We start from the raw sequence: 18,120 nt of genomic DNA, 5'->3' as shown, positions 1-18,120 counted from the left end.
ATCTTGAATATGGGGAATAGGGTAGCAATATGGTATAGTGGAGTCATTGAGCTGTCTATAATCTCCACAAGGTCTCCACACTCCGGTGCTTCTTTGGACTAAATGTAATGGAGACATCTATGGCTGCCAGACCTGCGAATCATCCCCAGCTCTTACATTTTGTTTAGCTAATTGCAGTTTCTCCAGAGGCAAGCGACGTTCCTTAGCCTGAATGGGAGGACCCTTGGTAGAAATTTGGTGAGTTACTCGAAGGTTCACAGTGAGGGTCGAAAACTGCAGAGTTGTAATTTTGGGAAACTTCTACAAGTCTGGAGGGCTTGAAGGCATACTGTAAGAACATGCAATTCTGCCGGGCGAATAGTTTGAAAGGTGGTACTATCCACCAGCTGACACCCTTTTAAATCTACTATGAAAAAATGAGCTTGAAGGAAATCAGCCCCGAGTAGCAGTTGTGACACTGCGCTATAATAAAACCCATGTGTAAATGCTCCCATAAAAACTGAACATTCATTTTTTTGGTGCCATATGTGGGTACGTTGGAACTATTGATTGCTGTGAGGTGAGGGATGGGATAACGTGTATTGAAACTGGTTGGTGGAAAAACACTAATCTCTGATCCTGCTTCCACGAAAAAATTTACACTGGTAGAGCTGATCCCAAACATTTAGAAGGCTCATAGATTTTCGGCAAACCGTTGCAATCATTAATGATGGTCGGCCAGAGCATTTTCCGAGAATGCAGTGTGGCAGGCACCTACGTGCACTGACTTTCCAACACCGTTGGTAAAAACACCAGGTGGAAGTGTCGACAGGCTGTCTGCCTGACTTGAGACATTGCCTCATTATAGGAGCTGGTGTGTTGAGAGCGTTGGCTTGGGAAGTAGTGTCAACAACAGAGGTGCTGGATGTGGACGGCTGTGACCCAGTGACATTGTCTGAAGACGTTTTGCTGTGGATTTTTTTGCCAGACATAGTACATCTTCCTCTGCAGCTACTGGCCTAGGGTCTTTGAAAGAACCCTGGGATAGTAAGAGTCTAATATCTTCTGGCATCCTCTACAAGAAGAGCTATTCGAATAAACATATCTGGCCATTGGCCGGATGTCAGACACAGCATGTCATCCATTAGTTCAGATGGGGTGCGGTCACCCAACTACTCCATGTGTAACAGTCTGGCAGCCCCCTCTCTGTGGGACATGCCATAAATTTGCAGCAGGAGCGCTTTTAGAGTGTAATAATTGCGCTCTCCAGGATCACGCAAGACTTCACTGACTCGCTTTGCACTGGCTTGGTCCAAGGCACTGATGAAGTGATAATAGCAAGTTGTGTCCACCTTGATCTTCTTGAGGTGAAATTATACCTCAGCCTGTCGAAACCACACCTCTGGTTTCGCTGTCCAGAAGGGTGGTAGCTTAACAGCAACAGCTGCAGAATTCATAGGATCCAAAAGCTCATTTTGGACCCATCGGGGTCACCAATTGTAGCCACTGAAAACGCAGTGGTGGCTGATGAACGCAAAATAATGACACACACAGTTGCAGGTAAATCAGAACTCATCTACTCAAGTCATGTGCGCATCTTTTAAAACACAGAACCACGCGCACCACAACATGATGTCCTGTGCTGGTTTGCTAGACTTCTGGGAGTTTTAGTCTACCCATAGTGCTGCTACAATATACTGTTTATGATATGTAGATGAAACTGAGTCAAGCTCTTTTAGATAAAATTTAAAAAGCATGGGAATAGGACTTAAATTTTTCAATAAGTGAAGAGTTAGGATTTGATCTTTAAATTTGTTAATATCTCATCATTATGACATCATTATGTACTCATCATTCTCTCTTACAATTTAAAGAAGTCCATAGAGCTCATATGTCCAAAGATAAACTTTCTCGTATCTACCCAAATACGAGTACTCATTGTGACAGATGAAATATTGGGGATGCTGCAATAGTTCATATGTTTTGGACTTGTTCAAGCCTTAGAAGATACTGGACAGAGGTGTTTCACACTTTATCAATAATTCTTGACTTAAGCTTAGAGCCTAAACCTTTAATTGTTATTTTTGGCACTACAGGTACACGATCCTTTATCCGGAATCCTTGGGGGACAGTGTGTTCCAAATTTCGGATTTTTCCAGATTGCGGAAAGCACACCAAAATTGAGCTGCAGTATCCACCCCCACCCCCTTCCAGTTGTTCGGCCCACCTCCCCCAAATGCTGGTCCCTCGGCCACCCGGATGTCTGCCCCGACCGCCAATGCCTTGGCTGTCTCCCCCGACAGTGGTCCCTCGGCTCTCTCCCCATCCGCGGACCCTCGGCCACCTCCCCCGACTGCGGTCCCTCAGTCACCCAGCAGTCTCCCCCAACAACGGACCTTCGGTCGCCTGGACGTCTCCCCCGACCGCCAGTCCCTCGGCTGTCTGATCCATCCGCTGGTCCTTTGGCCACCCAGCCACCTCCCTAACCGCGGTACCTTGGCTGCCTGGACGTCTCCCCTGGCTGCCAGTCCCTCGGCTGCCCGGCACTCTCTCCCAACCGCGGCCCCTCAGCCGCCTGGCAGTCTCCTTCTTCCCCCAACCGCTGGTCCCCACTTGCAGGATTTTGGAGCTTTCTGCATTTTAGATGTCCGGATAAAGGATCGTGTACCTGTACTAGAGAGAATGGCATGATTTTAATGCCAATGAAATGTCAAATAATATCGTTTACCTCCCTTGTGGCCACTGGAATCACAGTGGACATGACAAAATAACCACACAAGGTGTTTCTAGAGTGAATCAAATGGATTTACTCTTCATCACCCACACAGTCTTTTAAAAGCCAGAATCACGCAGTCGACACACGCTGATGTCATCACGCACTGACATCACATGGCCGATTTGATGCCTCCTGGGAACTGTAGTGCTGCCATAGCACCGTTACACAGAGCCCCCTCCCCGAACCGACGGAAATGTTTGTCTGTCTTTTAGGTTTTTTTTTATATAATTCTTTACTTTTAGGTGTTGACATCTGCGACGGACTGTTGGCTGCTGCAGTAGGGAAGACTTGTCCACATGAGCTGATTTAAGCCTGTCAATAGTGAAACACTGTGACTTCCCTCCAATATCCAAAATACAAGTCAAGCTAGTTTGTCTGAGTATCCTATAAGGTCCTTCATTGTGCATCTGTAAAGATTGACCAAGTGTTCCCCTTCAGACAAAGACATATTCACAGTTTTTGAGGTTTTCAGGCACAAAAGAAGCGTTCTCCATGTGACAATGGTGGTATAAGGGTCAATTCTCCTATGGTCTCCCTTAGCCTGCTCAACAGTTCCTTAGGATCATCACTGAAGTTGGAATGGTAGGAGACAAACTCCCCTGGAACCACCAACAGTGTGCCATACATGAGCTCTGTAGATGAAGCTTGGAGGTCCTCTTTTTGAGTTGTTCTAATATCCAGTAATACCCAGGGCAGCTCATCAACCCAATTCAGGCCCTCCAACCAACCCATCAGGACTGACTTGAAATGTCGATGAAATCTTTCCACCATTCCATTGACCTGGGGATCATAGCATTCGTATGATGAATTGTTGTACCGAGCAAGCAAGACAAGGCTGTTCAGAATGAGGAAGTAAATTGTGGCCCACTATCTGAACTAACATGCATTGGTAAACCGAAACGAGATACCCAGAAACCGAGGAACACATGAGCACAAATGTCTGTAGTAGTATCTAACATGGACATGGCCTGGGGCCACTGTGTAATCCTGTCTATTACTGAAAAAAACTATAACTCTATCCTCTTGAAACAGGATGTGAACCAACAATGTCCACATGGACAAGAGCGAAATACAGAGTAACTGGCGGGAAGGACTACAGAGGTGCCTTAATATGCCGCTGAACTTTTGCTTTTTGGCAGGTAATGCTGGACCTTGCCATTTGTGTAACGTCTTTTTTATGACCGTGCCACACAAACCTGTCCGAAACCATACGAACAGATGATCTAATTGACGGATGTGAGAGACCATGCATAGAGTCGAATACTCGACATTTTCATGATGCTGGAATTACTGGGCGTGGATTTCCCATCGATATATCATTGACTATTAACTCCAACTGGACATCTTTCAATTGCAGGATCGTGATTGCAGTCCAATAAGCATTTGTCTCATGGTCATGTTCTTGGGATGCAGCAAAAGCTGCGTAGTCAAAACCTTGATCTACAGACGAAACCTCAAATGGAGCCGAGCGGGAAAGTGCATCAGCTACTACATTATCTTTTCTGGAAATATGTAGTATTTTCGTGGAGAATTGTGAAATGAATGATAATTGCCATTTTTGTCAAGCTGACCAGGGCTCTGCCACCTTGAAAAATGCAAATTAAAGGCTTGTGGTCTGTGTACATAGTAAAATATCTGCCCTCCAAAAAAAAACCGGAAGAGTCAAATAGACAAGTAAATGGCCAAAAGCTCCTTATCAAAAGCACCATATTTCTTCTCTGCTTCACTAAGATGGCTGTTGAAGAATGCTAACGGTTTCCATTGCCTGTTGACATATTAATAAAATGCACCTCCTGTGGCCATACTGGAAGTGACTATAGAAAAGGCAGTGGCTGCATTGAAAACTGGTTAGCAAATCTTTCATCTTCATGAAGGCATTGCTTCCCTCTTCAGTCCAATGGATGGTCCTGGCATTTCCTGACAGTAAATAAAAAAGAGGCTTCATGATATGAGCTGCTCCCAGAAGAAACCAACAGTTAAAATTGACCATTCCTAAGAATTCCTGCAGGCTTTGTAATGGCCTCAACTTTGAATGGTAGCAGAGTCATGCCTTCCTGAGTAATCCCATCCCTCAAGAAATCAATAATTTCTTGTCCAAAAATGTATTTATCTGGATTGATGGTCAGTTCAAACTTTTGAAGATGAATAAAAAGTGTATGAAGATGTTCCAAATGTTCTTCCTTAGTCCCACTGGCCACTAAAATTCCATTGAGGTAAATAAAGCCATTGGTCATACCGCGTCCTAAAGCATCCATCACCTATTGAAATGATTGAACGGCATTCTTTAATCCAAATGGCATTTGTAAAAATTTGAACAACCCAAACGGGGTTTTTGGAATGTACCGGGGGTGTAGGTTAATTAGGTGTAAATCGGGTGGCACGGACTCGTGGGCCAAAATGGCGTCTTACTGTGCTGTATGTTTACATTTTGTTTAATTTTAAAAATGTCTTTCTCTGCAAGATTAATGAATGGCTGGAAAGTTGTAGTCCAAGATATGAAATGCTGGTCTATTGGTGTATTAGGAATACTGTATTTCAAAACGGTCTACTTTTGAACCCACACAAACTCAGCTGTTGGCATTAGTCCTTGAGATGACTAATGAAGGAATAATTATTTCTTTGTACTCTATCCCATGAGATACTGCAGACAGTTTATGGGTTTATGATCACTGCTATTTTCTTCTTGAGAATTTGGCAGATTAGAGAACATCTTCCTTTTAACTTTTAATAGCAGAGTTTTTTTTCCATTTTTAACCACGATGCCAGTTATGGAAAAAATATTTAATTTTGTTTTGTGCCTTCTGATGAAGAAGAAAAATGTAATGTTCCTATTATTATGAATCTCAGAAAGGGCTATCCTCTAATTCAGTAAATGTGTACATTAAGGTTACTGAAATAATTCCCTTACTGAATTGCAGTTGGTAATTCTGACAAATAATGTGTTAAAAACATAAAGGAAGTCTGCTCTTTTCACATAACTGTTACCCTTTACAGGAGAGTGAAAAAGCAGACTGTAAATATCACAGTTTGACACATTAAAAAAAGGGAACATACAGAACTTTTTCCAGGGGTTTTTCACAGTAAAATATTAGCAAGCAGAGTATTTATTATGTGTCCTTTCTTAAAAATGTGTCTTTAATAAATCTATTCTAATAACTAATTTCATAAGCCTTTTAGATAACTTATGATCTGCAAATCATTTAACTTCACATTTTTTTGTTTTTTTTATTTTTGAGTTTGACATTTCATTTTTTCACAATTGTACAAGAGGGAAAAGTTAAGGGGCCAGCTTACTGATCTCCAGATCATAAGTGATCTAGTTTTATTGCAAACACTTCCAACATCTACCCAAAACTCCTGTTCCAGAGAAAGTTTGATAATTGCTATCTGGCAAGCTCCGTTCAGCTCACCAAGCAGCCTTCAGACCTTGCAGCTTTCTGTCAGCTGTTCGTCCACTGGTAGAAACTGAACATGTGCACTTCACATGAATGCCATAGAACTTCACCATTGGTTGTATTTATAGTTACTTGGCAACCATTTTAATATTTGACAAAGGGAATAATTCAGGATGAAAGGTCCATCTAAATTTTTTTTTAAAAGACAAATATAAATTTTCATATACCTGTAGCTGAACCAATTTCTCAGTATTCTGGTTAACTTGTATCCAGTAAAAAAAAACAGCCCTCCATATCTAGGCAGACTAACGAGCCAGTCAAAACCTTCAAGTTCCTGGGAGTCCATATTTCAGAAAACCTTTCATGCAGCCAGCATATCAAGGCAACCATAAAGAAGGCACACCATCACCTCTATTTCCTAAGGAGTCTGAGGAGATTTGGCATGTCTTTGGATGCATTATCAAACATCTACAGGTGCACTGTGGAAAATATACTGGTTGATTGTATCACAACCTTGTTTGCCACTTCAAGTCCCAAGGAATGCAAAATGCTGCAGAAGATAGAAAAGATAGCCAGGGTCATCACACACAGGCTCCAACCTCTCATCCATTATGGATATTTATGTGAGGCACAGCCTCAAGAAGGCAGCCAACAAAAATGTTTACTTTTATAGTTTTTCTTTATAAGTATCTGTTCAGCTGGCACAGGTGAGAGGTAGATGAATGCATTGTGCACACTTCAAAATGGTGGGGGAGTTGGCACTGCTATCTTGGGTATTGGCACCAGGAAGGGAAAGGGTAGACTAGGGGGAGAAGAGAAAGGGGGGGGGGGTTAATTGGAGACATTAGTGGGTTTTTTTGTGAATTTTTGGAGTTGTTTTTTTTTTTAGCTTGTTTAGGTTTGGTTTGGAGCACAGTCATCTGCACCAGAGATCTACGGAAAATAAGTGGGACAGAAGATGAATATCGGGAAAAGAAGGAAGGGGAGGGTAATGCTAGAAGGGCTCCGGGGTAATGGATAAGACAATTAAATTTGTATGTTTTAATGTGAATGGGATGAAAATGCAGGCAGACATAATTTTTTTTTACAGGAAACCCCCACCTTACAAATTAAGAACACATAAAGTTGAAGAGGGGGAGGGTGGGCTAGGTGGCATTATCCTCCTTTCATTCTAGAGCCAGGGGAGTGGCTATCCTGATAGGGAAGAATGTTTCAGTGGTGGTCTGAAGTGTGGTTGCCAATCCATCCAGGAGATTTGTGATGATGCATTGTCAAATGTACTCTGAATCATGGCTATATATGAATATATATGCCCTGAATTTTGATGACAAGCAATTCATACAAGATATATTCTTGAGAGTAACAGAAGAGTGTGGGAATACCTGGATTAGAAGGGATTTAAATTTTGTCTGGATCAGGTCATGGACAAGTCAGCTAAGAAAGTAATGAGGTCCAAGGTGGCTAAGTCTACCCTGGCCTTTATGAAAGAGCTGAATTTAATAGATGTCTGGAGAAGGCAGAATCCAAGAGAGAGGGATTATTCCTCTTACTTGAGACAACACGATTCCTACACCAGAATTGATTTTTTTGGCATCAGCCCAGTTGGAGAGTAGAATAGTGGAGACCGAGTACACAGGTCGATTGCTGTTGGGCCATTCACCCTTGACTCTATCATAACGTCAGATAAGCAGGCCATGGCGTATAGATGGCGCCTGAACTTGTTGCTTTTGGAAAAACCAGAATTTTGTCGCTTTGTTAGGGCTCAGATAGAATAGTTCTGTGAGACAAACTGCCCCTCTACTGAGGATAATATCCTAATCTGGGACACATTGAAGGCTTATTTAAGGGACCAGATAATTGAATATACCAAAGGTATCAAAAAGGGGCACATGAACAAGATCAATAATTTGGAACAGGAAATAGCCCAATTGGAAAAAGACTATCAAAGAGTGGGTTCAGAAGAAAAATACAGGAACTTAATGAATAAAAAGCTCAAATATAATACACTGCAAAAGCATAAGTCCAAGAAATTGATCTTAAGATCTAGACAACCGCATTGCGAGCTGGGAGAGAGGGCCCATAAAGTCTTATCTGGGCAGAGGAGGTCTCAAGAACAATCAATGTGATTCAAATGGGGGAAGGCATTATTTCACATAAATTAAAGGAAATAAATGAAACATTTATAAAGTTCTATAAAGAGTCAGGATCCTACTAAAATAGATACCTGCATTGGAACTACAAAAGTTGGAGCAGGAAGATCAAGAGGGGCTGAATGTCCTCTTCTCTAGAGAGGAGAGTGAAAAAACCTTGGACTCACTGCAGGCTAATGGTTTCTCTGTGGAATTTTATAAAGAGTTCAAAGATCTCTTGTTGCCCTTTCTTATGAAGGTGGTGGATCAGGCAGCGGAGACACATACCCCCTGGAGTCTTTCTCAACTGTAATCATTGCTGTAATTCCAAAAAAGGATAGAGACCCATTGAACCCATTCTCTTATAGGCCCATCTCGCTATTGAAGGCAGATTATAAAATTGGAGCAAAAGCATTGACCAATAGGTTGGCAGCATATTTGCTGAAATTATCGAATCCAGGTGAAGCTGGATTTGTACAAAAGAGGCAATCAGCAAACAACATAGCTAGATTGCTTAATGTAAATATCTGGCACAGTCAGGGGTGTATCCAGGAGTGGCTATATCTCTGGATGCAGAAGACCTTTGACAGATTGGAGTAGGACTTTATGTTCAAGGTACCTATACTGGAGAAATTTGGACTAGGACAAACATTTATTAATTGGGTTGGGACACTACAATAAGCTTCAAGCTAAAATTATTACAGACATAATTTTCACCCCTTCAGAATAAAGGAAATGAAGTAACCCATTGTAGCGTGACTGAGAGTACTCAAGACCAGAGAGAGTACAACACACTTTTGTCCAGTAAGAATAACACATTAGTCTTTGGACTGAACTGGGATTTTGGCAGGGATCCAGGGTTTATATCAGGATATGTGGGGGTGGAGTCAGGGAAGGAGCTAATCCTTAGGACATCACATCAGTAGTGTATTCCCAGTTCATAACATTCACCCCTTCCTTTAGAATGAAGCCTGCAGGTGAAACAGTATAGTCATAGTATAGTCATAGAAAAAAATAATTTATAATATTGACAAATTCAACCTGTCAGGAGATCTGGAGATGTGGGCAGAGCGCTGTACTGTAGGCGCGCTCTGGAGTTCCTGATCTTCCTGTGGTTCTATGACATCAGGGTGTGGGTGATCTGGCTCTGGTTGAGGGGTGGCTGGAACCACTTCCTGAGTCATCTCACCTGAGCCCTTTGGTGTTTCCCAGGGAACTCTGGGTAGGTCCTGGTTCCCTCGAGGTGATGACCCTCAGTTTCAGTGGATGCCAGTCCCTGATCGAGACAGCATCCTCTCTGCCATCTGGGTATGCCATGTAGGCATAAGTCGGGTTGGCATTGGAGTAGGTGCACTCTCTTGTCCAGGGGGGCGGTTTTGCTCCTCCTTTCGTGGCAGCACTCTTCCTGGTGCTTTAAGCTAAGTCTGGAGGGTAGTCACTGACGTTGACTTTCGAAAGAAAACATCAGCTCATGAAGAGTCACATTGGTCGCAGTGCAGAGTAGCGACCTAATAGAGTGGAGCACCATGGGTAGGGCATCCTGCCAGCATGAGTCTGGAAGTCCTATGGACCGGAGGGCCAATTTTACGTACTTCCAAACTTTAGCGTTCCCCTTCTCAACCTGTCCGTTTCCCTGGAGGTTGTAGCTGGTCGTCCTGCTGGATGCAATGCTCCTTACCAGCAGGAACTGATGGAGCTCCTTGCTCATAAATGATGAGCCCCAGTCACTATGGATATAGCTGGGATACCCTCAACAGGGCAAAAATTGAGTCTAGAGACTTAATGACGGATGGTGTGGACATGTCCAAGCAGGGAAACAGGAGTACTCATTGAAGACTGTGAGGAAGTACATGTTCCCATTGTGGAGGGGAGGGGTCCCTTTAGACACTGAGTCATTCGAAGGGCCGGATTGCCTTTATCAGGTGCGCTTTGCTGCGGTGGTAGAAGTGTGGCTTGCACTTAATGCAGACCTGGCAGGACCTGGTCATTTCCCTGACATTTTCAATTGAGTAAGGTAAAATTGCATGCCTTGACAAAGTTAGCCTTTCGCGTGATGCCTGGGTGGCAGAACTCATTGTGTAGTGACCACAACTGGCCAGTATGTGCAGAGACACAGCTTCCTCTCGACATAGTTTGATCCTCCACCAAGCGATTTTATCATTTTTAATTTTTCCCTGTTTTGTATTATTGACATGAATGCTACCTTTTGGTCTGGGAGGAGTGTGAATTTTCTGCCCACCAGGTAGTGCCTCCAGTGCCTGAAGGCCTCCTCAATGGCTTGAGCCTCATTCTCCACTGATGGGTTCCAAAGCTCGTGACTTTGTAGGGTCCTGTAAAAAAAAAAAATGTAACCGGCCGACCCAATAATGTTCACTGCCAGGGCTATGTCTGAAGCATCTCTTTCCACCTGGAAAGGTATATTCTCATCCACCATATGCATGGTAGCCTTCATAATTTGGCTTCTGACGTAGTTGAAAGCATTTTGAGCTTCAGCTGTCAGTGGGACGGAGGTGGTTTTTAAGAGGGGATGAACCTTGGCTGCATATTGAGGTACCCACTGGGCGTAATGTGAGAGAAGCCCAGGCACCTCCTCAGAGCTTTCTTGGTTCTCGGGATTAGGAGTTCCAACAGGGAGCACATCCTGTCAGGGTCTGGGCCAATGGTGCCATTCTCCACCATGTAACCCAAGATGGCTAGACTTTTTGCCCTGAACAAATACTTATTGGTGTTGTAAGTGAGGTTCTGGCCTTAGCTGTGTGGAGAAAATTCTGGAGATTGGTGTCATGGGTCCTCCAGAGAGTGGCCTCAAATGGTAATGTTGTCGAGGTAGGGGAAGGTGGCCTTCAATTTAAATTCGTCCACCATTCGGTCCATTTGTCTTTGGAAGATTGAGACCCTATTTGTGATACCAAATAGAATCCTCCAGAACTATTAGAGTCTTCCGTTAGCCTCAAAAGCAGTATAGGTCCTCGGAACAGATTGGCAACTGGTAGTAAGCAGCTTTTAGGTTGGTAGTTAAATAAATCACATACTGCGCAATTTTGTTCACCATGTTCGAGATACGAGGGAGGGAGTATGCGTCCAGGAGTGTAAAACGATTAATGGTTTGGCTATAGTCAATTACTAGCGTGGACTTTTCTTCCTCCTTTACCACGATCACCTGAGCTCTCCATGGTCTGGTACTGTGCTCGATAATGTTCTCATCAAGCAGTCGCTGTATCTCAGCCTTGAGAAATATCAGATCCTCTGCGCTGTAGCGCCTGCTTTTCATAGCAATTGGTCTGCAATCGGCACTCAGATTCGGGAACAGCAGAGGTGGATCTATCATTCAGTGTGGAGAGACAACAAGAGGCATCAGTTTTGTGGGCCTTCAGTTCCGAACTATAATGGGAAGAAGAGGACCAGAATACTCCAGGGTCATGGTTTTAAAGTGACACAAAAAGTCAAGACCCAACAAGTCTGGTGCACATAAATTCTCAAGTACATACATTCTGAATTTACAGAATCCCCCCACCTGCAAAGGTAAACGAACCATACAATGTTCTTGAATATTTACAGACTGCGTATGGGATGCTATAAAAATTACGAAAATTAGAAGGATGCACTTTAAGATTAAGTTTTTGGAGTGTCTCTGCGTCTATGAAGCTCTCAGTAAAGCCAAAGTCAATTAAACATTTCAGTTTATGTCCATTAACCACCTACCTTGATTGTGGAATTGTTCAATTGGTGTGGTATCTCCTTGTCCAACACCATCGCTGCCAGGACTCTGGAGATGCAGTTGATCCCCCCTTGCAAATTGTTGAGTCGGCAAGATGGCGGGGGCCACAAGGTGCAGAAAAATGGCTGCCCTCCTTCCTCTTCTGTTTGCACTGATTTTGAAAACCAGCAAGATGGTGGAGACCATGTATTGTGACGATATGGCCACTGCCCCTCCTCATCTGATGAGGATGGTGACAGTTTTGAAATGCAACAGGATGGCCGCTGGGGTTTCTCGCATCAATGCCCATATCGTGCGGCCCCACAGGAAAGCTATGGCGCACAACACTGGCCGTGGGATTGGACTTTGCACTCGTCTCAGCCTGGCGGGGGTCGCACAAGCATTGAACCTCTCAGCGCTCCCCCTCGTTCTGCAGACCTTCACCCAATGCCCCTTCTTACCACAACTGGAGGAGATTGAGCCTTTAGCAGGACATCAAGTTCTTGGGTGCTGCAGCTGACTGCAGAAGAAGCATCCCTTGGTGCTGGAGGCTGCTGGTGTCAGAGCGATGCTGTGTGTGGAGCCACTCTGGGAACCAGATCATCCTGGAGGGTGCCTTCCAGATTATCAGCTCCCAGTTGGGCCATCTCGAACAACTTCGGCAGCCACATTTTGTTAGACAGCTCCGCACTGCCTTGCTCCAGCAACTGTTGCCTGATGTACTTGTACTTCACGCCACCAAGAAGAGCATACTTGATCTGCATATCTTCCCATTCCCTGGCTATGCCATTTTTGTACCTGCAGTACCTTACGAGTGATCATAGGATGCGGAAAAAAATTCTTAATTAACTCACCAGGCCACTGCTTCCGATGCAAGAGCTGATGCCTTGCGAGGATGACATTTTGGGGCCTCATGTAGTGAGCCTTCAGCCTTTCGACAGCCGACTTCTAAGTAGTGCAATCCCTAATGATCAGGAATCCTTTAGGTCTGACGGGTAAGGAGAGTGCTGACCTCGAACTCATTTGTGAAGTAGACCATTTGTGTGGCTGCCAGGTACATTTGGAAGAACTCCAGCCAGTACGTGAATTCCTCTAGGGCCTCTGGGGACAGAGGGTCGAGTGGGAGCACTGGTGGTTTCAAAAGAGCTTCCATCCTCTTTCTGAATAAAGTTGTAGCGTGACTGAGAGCCCTCAAGACCAGAGAGAGTACATCATGCTTTTATTCAGTAAGAATAACACACTATTGTCTTTGGACTGAACTGGGGTTTTGGCAGGGATCCAGGGTTCATACCAGGATTTATATGGGGGTGGAGTCGGGGGAGGAGCCCATCCCTAGCACATCACATCAGTAGTGAATTCCCAGTTCACTACACCCGTCCCAGCAGGGAAATGATTGGGATCAAAGAAACGGGATGTGGTACAGACGACATGCTCTTTTTTTTTGGCCCTTACCCCTTTTTATTTAAGTACCTGGGGTTTTTTCAGTTTTTCTTCAGTTTTTTGTAAGGGTCGTTGACCTCACTGGTATTTGTGTTTTTTTTGTTTTCTTTGTATTTGTACAATTTATATAATTTTATTCTTGGTTGGATTGGGGGATGGGGGGGAGGGGAGGGGAAACAGACTCAGTATGTTATATATAAGTGTTTTAAGAAAGTGTATTGTTGCCTGAAATTTATATGAATCTTTGAAAAACAAAAAAAATTTAAAAACAATGAGATTGAATCATTGTTGTAAAATGTATAAAATGAAAGTTTATAACAAAGAGAAATTTCCACAATGAAACCGGAGAATTTTGTTTGTGGTAAAAAAAAATCTTCCAGTATATTTCATTCAATTAAACAATTGTCTATCTACAAATAAAAAGAGTTCTGTGTTGTGCATTCATTCTGACCTTTTCCCTATGATTGGTAGATGGGAAAAAAATATACCACAGAAAAGCTATATTTGTACAAAATGTAAACTTCCTGGTCATCTTGTATTTAATTGTTTAAACAAAAATGGCCACGCTTTAATGCTTTTGACTTTTCCCATAACCTTTATAAATGCAATCACATATTTGGATCATGTGAGATCTGGCAATAGTTTCAGCCTTGACCTGGAGCATGCAACTTTTCATCTATATAACATTCCAGAGTTCTTTGGAATAATTCCTAATGGTTACAACAATCAACAGAAACCTCCGCAATGAATATACAAGAGAATTTTGGCACAACCACCTTTTATTACAGATGGCATTTTCCACTTGGATTGTTGGAGAGCTTTGATAGGAAGTAAATGTCAGTGCCAGTGGACAAAGTGATTGCACAGCATATCTGAAGTGCATTTGCTCAATCTTTTGCTGGAAATAAACTCCAGGAAATTCATTCTTTTTGGTCTCTTTATTCAGGTTGTATTGACAGCTGTGTATTCTTAATCCAACCCCCTTCTGGTTGAAATTTTGCTTTGCACAGAATTCTTTTTGTGTGAAACTTTTCAGTTAATGCTTAAGAGTGCTACAGCTGGAACACATCCTTTAGTTGTTTAGACTGAATTATGGTTATTTTATTTACTTCTATGCTTGTGAAATAGATAGCTAACTCCAGTCCCTTATTTAGAGCAATGCAGAATATTAATCTCAGAGCAAACGATCATGAGTTCAAGCTGATTTTCTAATTGTTTGACTACATCTGCTTTTGGATAGTTTTATGTGTGCACACATTAGGCTAAGCATAGTCATGGTAGCTTATATTCTGCGCTCATCATTTCCAATGAAATGGTAAATTGTGATGAGTGTGGCTTTAAATTCTGGTTATGCATGGATGTAAATATACTGTTCAGATGTTATTTAATTTAGATAATTTGTCAATTGTACCAGAACTGCAAACATGAACTTGACGAATGATGCGGATTTAATTTCTGTTCCTCCAGCTGAAATCGTACTAAGGAATAATTAAAATGAGGAATGTCAGTTAACCTTAACAGCCTTGGGCAACGTTGCCTACATCAGATACAATTATGAAGTTCAAGAGATATTTGGATAGGTGTGTGGTTCAAGATTCCTCAATTCAAATCTAGATGCAAACTATGAAGGATGGAATCATCTAGGAATTAAAATTTTTAATTATCTTTTTTCCAACAAAAATTTGCATCTTTACAACAATTGACAATGAAATTTAATCTGTCAAACACACTTTTTTTAGATATTATCAAATTAAACATTTTATTTGTTTTAAACTTTCAATATTTCCACATCATCCAGATCTAAATTTCATAGATGAACTTTTTCAATTACAATTTGTACATAAAGGTATAATATCTGCATTATATTATAAAATATTGAGATCAAAACTGAATGGGAGAATGATCTTAGTATGTCTATTTCAGAAGATTGGATTTCAATCTTGGCTCTTATCCATGATTCATCTCTAGGTGCTAGGCACAATTTTATTCAATTTAAAGTGGAGCATGGAGTAAATTTTTCTAAAAGTAAGCTCCCTCGAATCTATCCAGATAGCAACTCATTGTGAGACAAATGTAAAAGATTTGAAGCCTCTTTGATACACATGTTTTGGTTTTATCCCAATTTAGCAGAACATTAGACAGCTATTTTCAGACATTTTCAGACATTTTTAGGATCGATCGAGAACCATGACCATTGATTGCAATGTTTGGCTTCTCCAGTGATGTAAATGTATATTTAACCTCTAACCAAAAACAGGATTTAGAATTTTCCACATTACTGGCTAGAAGAGGAACATTGCTTAAATGGAAAGAGGACTTTCCACCCACCCATTGATGATGGTTACTGGACCTTTATAAGTTTGGAATAAAATCAGACATAATGTTAGGAAGATTAAAGTCAATTTCGATAAGACTTGGGGTCCATTTATAGCTTACTTTATTAATTGGGATGTCAAGGTGTGGGGATGGAGTAAATGGGCATGTCGGATCTCTGGAGGTCGTTGCTCAATTTCAAGTCTGCTTCAATACCAATTTTACCCTTGGTTGGTGGAGGAGTTTAGATCTTTACAATCATCATTTCTTTCTTCCTTTCCTTTTCTTTTTTACTATTCACTCTATGTTTAGATTGGAATGCGAGTCCATGTATTATTATTTCTATGAAATGCTACCAATCCAAATGTATATTGTATTTAATTTATATGGATTTATAATGTATGGTTGTGTGATAAAACTCAATAAAAATCATTTTAAAAGAAAAGATTATTCGAGATTGAAGTGTGAAAACAGCTCCCTCAAATCCTATGATTAAAGACTTTTGAACACTTTGTTCCCTTCTCTTCCCACTGTTGATCCTCCATCTCCAGAGGTTGACCTAATTAGCTACTTATGGGTTGGATAAAACATTTTCAAACTTGATATGTTCTCCAGTACAAGCATTAAGCCTTTTCCAAAAATGTTAATGTATCAGAATGAAAAAATAGCAAAAAACAAAACAGATCAAACATTGTTTAGTCATGTAAATACAAAGACTAGAAACCAATCTACAGGGAAATATGGTGAACTGTGAAAAGGATAATAATAAGCTTCAAGAGGAAATAGCCATGTAAGTAGAGTAGGTGAACATGTGGCAGATTAAATTTAATATGGAAAATCTTGAAGGTTTACAATTTGTAATGAATAAAGAGAAGCAGGCAATATTAGTTAATGGGCACAATTCTAGAAGGGATACAGAAACAGATTTTTGAGGTGAATAGGTCTAAAACCTTTAAGGAGGGTCTAAAAAGCACCTCCACTCTATCTGCTGCAATAACAAGGATCTCTCAGTGGGTAATCATTTCAAATCATTCACAATTCCATATTTTCATTTCCACACCCCATTCTCATGCCGACAGAGGCTGTCTGCAAATTGGAAAAACAACACCTAATATTCTATTTGCGCACTCTTCAACCAGATGGTATTAAAATCAATTTCTTCCATTTCCCATCTCTTCCTATCTCTCTGAATCCTATCCTCCAGCTCTCCACCTTTCCCTCTCCATTCAGAGAGCTACTCCCTCCCCATATCACCTCAGCTTTCCTGTCCTACAACCCATTATCCACCTTGTCCCTGTTGATCTGTGTGCCCTTCCTTCCCCCACCCCCACCATCTTTTTATTCAGGTGTTTGCCTGCTTTTTCCTCATAATTTGACAACTGGCTCACATTTTTCTTCCATTAGACGCTGGATGACCTGCTGAGTTTTTCCAGCACTTTTGTGTATGGCACTACTGTCACAGCATCTCCTGTTTAATTTTAAAAAGGCTAGGAAAGTTGAGAATCTGGTTAAAAGAGGATTCTTGACTTTATAAATAGAATTCAAGCAACTGGCAGTGTAAAGCAACCAGCAAAAAAAAAAAAAAATCATGGAAAATAAATCGGTAAAAAAATAACAAAGTTTAAAATGGGCACGCCGCTATAGTTCACCAATTTCAAGCAATTCAAAAATTCACTTATCTGGAATCTACCAATCCCCATTGGTGATGGATACCAGGGGTTTTACTGAACTACCTTTCAGCTAATAGACCAGAGTAACATTGCATTGCTTCTCAGTTGATGGATTGATGTAGTGCGTCTGACCAGAATGAGAATTTCCTCTGCACCCTATGGTTTACACTGTTTATGACTAAAAATGTAACAAGGGTTATAAGAAAAATAAGTTTGTTTATATTTTGCTAAACTTGTTAGTAGGAGAGCCAACACACATGCCATTAATAATTTTCTGATCCTATTAAAAATGAAGTGCAATCTTTAGTTGAATTCCCAGGTGGGTGCACAGTGGGAGACTCATTGACAAGATTGCTTGATTTGTGGTATTCTTTTGCTTTTCTACAAAAGCATTAGGGCATTAAGTCTTATGCACTGGCCTTTACCTCAAACCTAGAGTATCACTGTGAGCGACTGAATGCATAAAATAGTGCCTGGAGAGACAATCATGTTAGAACCCACTGGTAATCAAACACCTTCCCTCTACCTACCTCAAAAGGTTCATGTTTGCATGCCATCTCTTTCCCCAATAGTGTGAAATAATGGGCAGGAAATGTGCTGATTATTCCTGGTGGTTCAGATTGGACGCACCAGTGCTAAAGCCATTGAAGCCAAAATAATTCCCACATTTCTGCATATTCTCTGTTAAAAACACAAGAATGGGAAACACTGAAGGATTGAG

At 41.6% G+C, this 18,120-nt stretch overlaps 1 protein-coding gene and 1 long non-coding RNA gene across 12 annotated transcripts in view; one reads left to right on the top strand and one right to left on the bottom strand.

The window, feature by feature from the left end:
- stard13a (StAR related lipid transfer domain containing 13a) overlaps positions 1-18,120 on the top strand; it is a 684,147-nt gene that overhangs the window by 272,596 nt on the left and 393,431 nt on the right. The gene's annotated exons all lie outside the window — the stretch shown is intronic.
- LOC138739482 (uncharacterized) overlaps positions 17,936-18,120 on the bottom strand; it is a 53,178-nt gene continuing 52,993 nt past the window's right edge. For all 4 annotated transcript variants that reach the window (XR_011342281.1, XR_011342285.1, XR_011342286.1 and 1 more), the window contains one exon: positions 17,936-18,080. This is a non-coding gene — a long non-coding RNA (uncharacterized lncRNA). The remainder of the gene's footprint in view (positions 18,081-18,120) is intronic.

The sequence above is a fragment of the Narcine bancroftii genome, chromosome 7 (genome assembly GCF_036971445.1).
Source record: "Narcine bancroftii isolate sNarBan1 chromosome 7, sNarBan1.hap1, whole genome shotgun sequence".
Taxonomy (NCBI): Eukaryota; Metazoa; Chordata; class Chondrichthyes; order Torpediniformes; family Narcinidae; genus Narcine; species Narcine bancroftii.
This window is presented reverse-complemented; position numbering and strand designations above follow the sequence as displayed.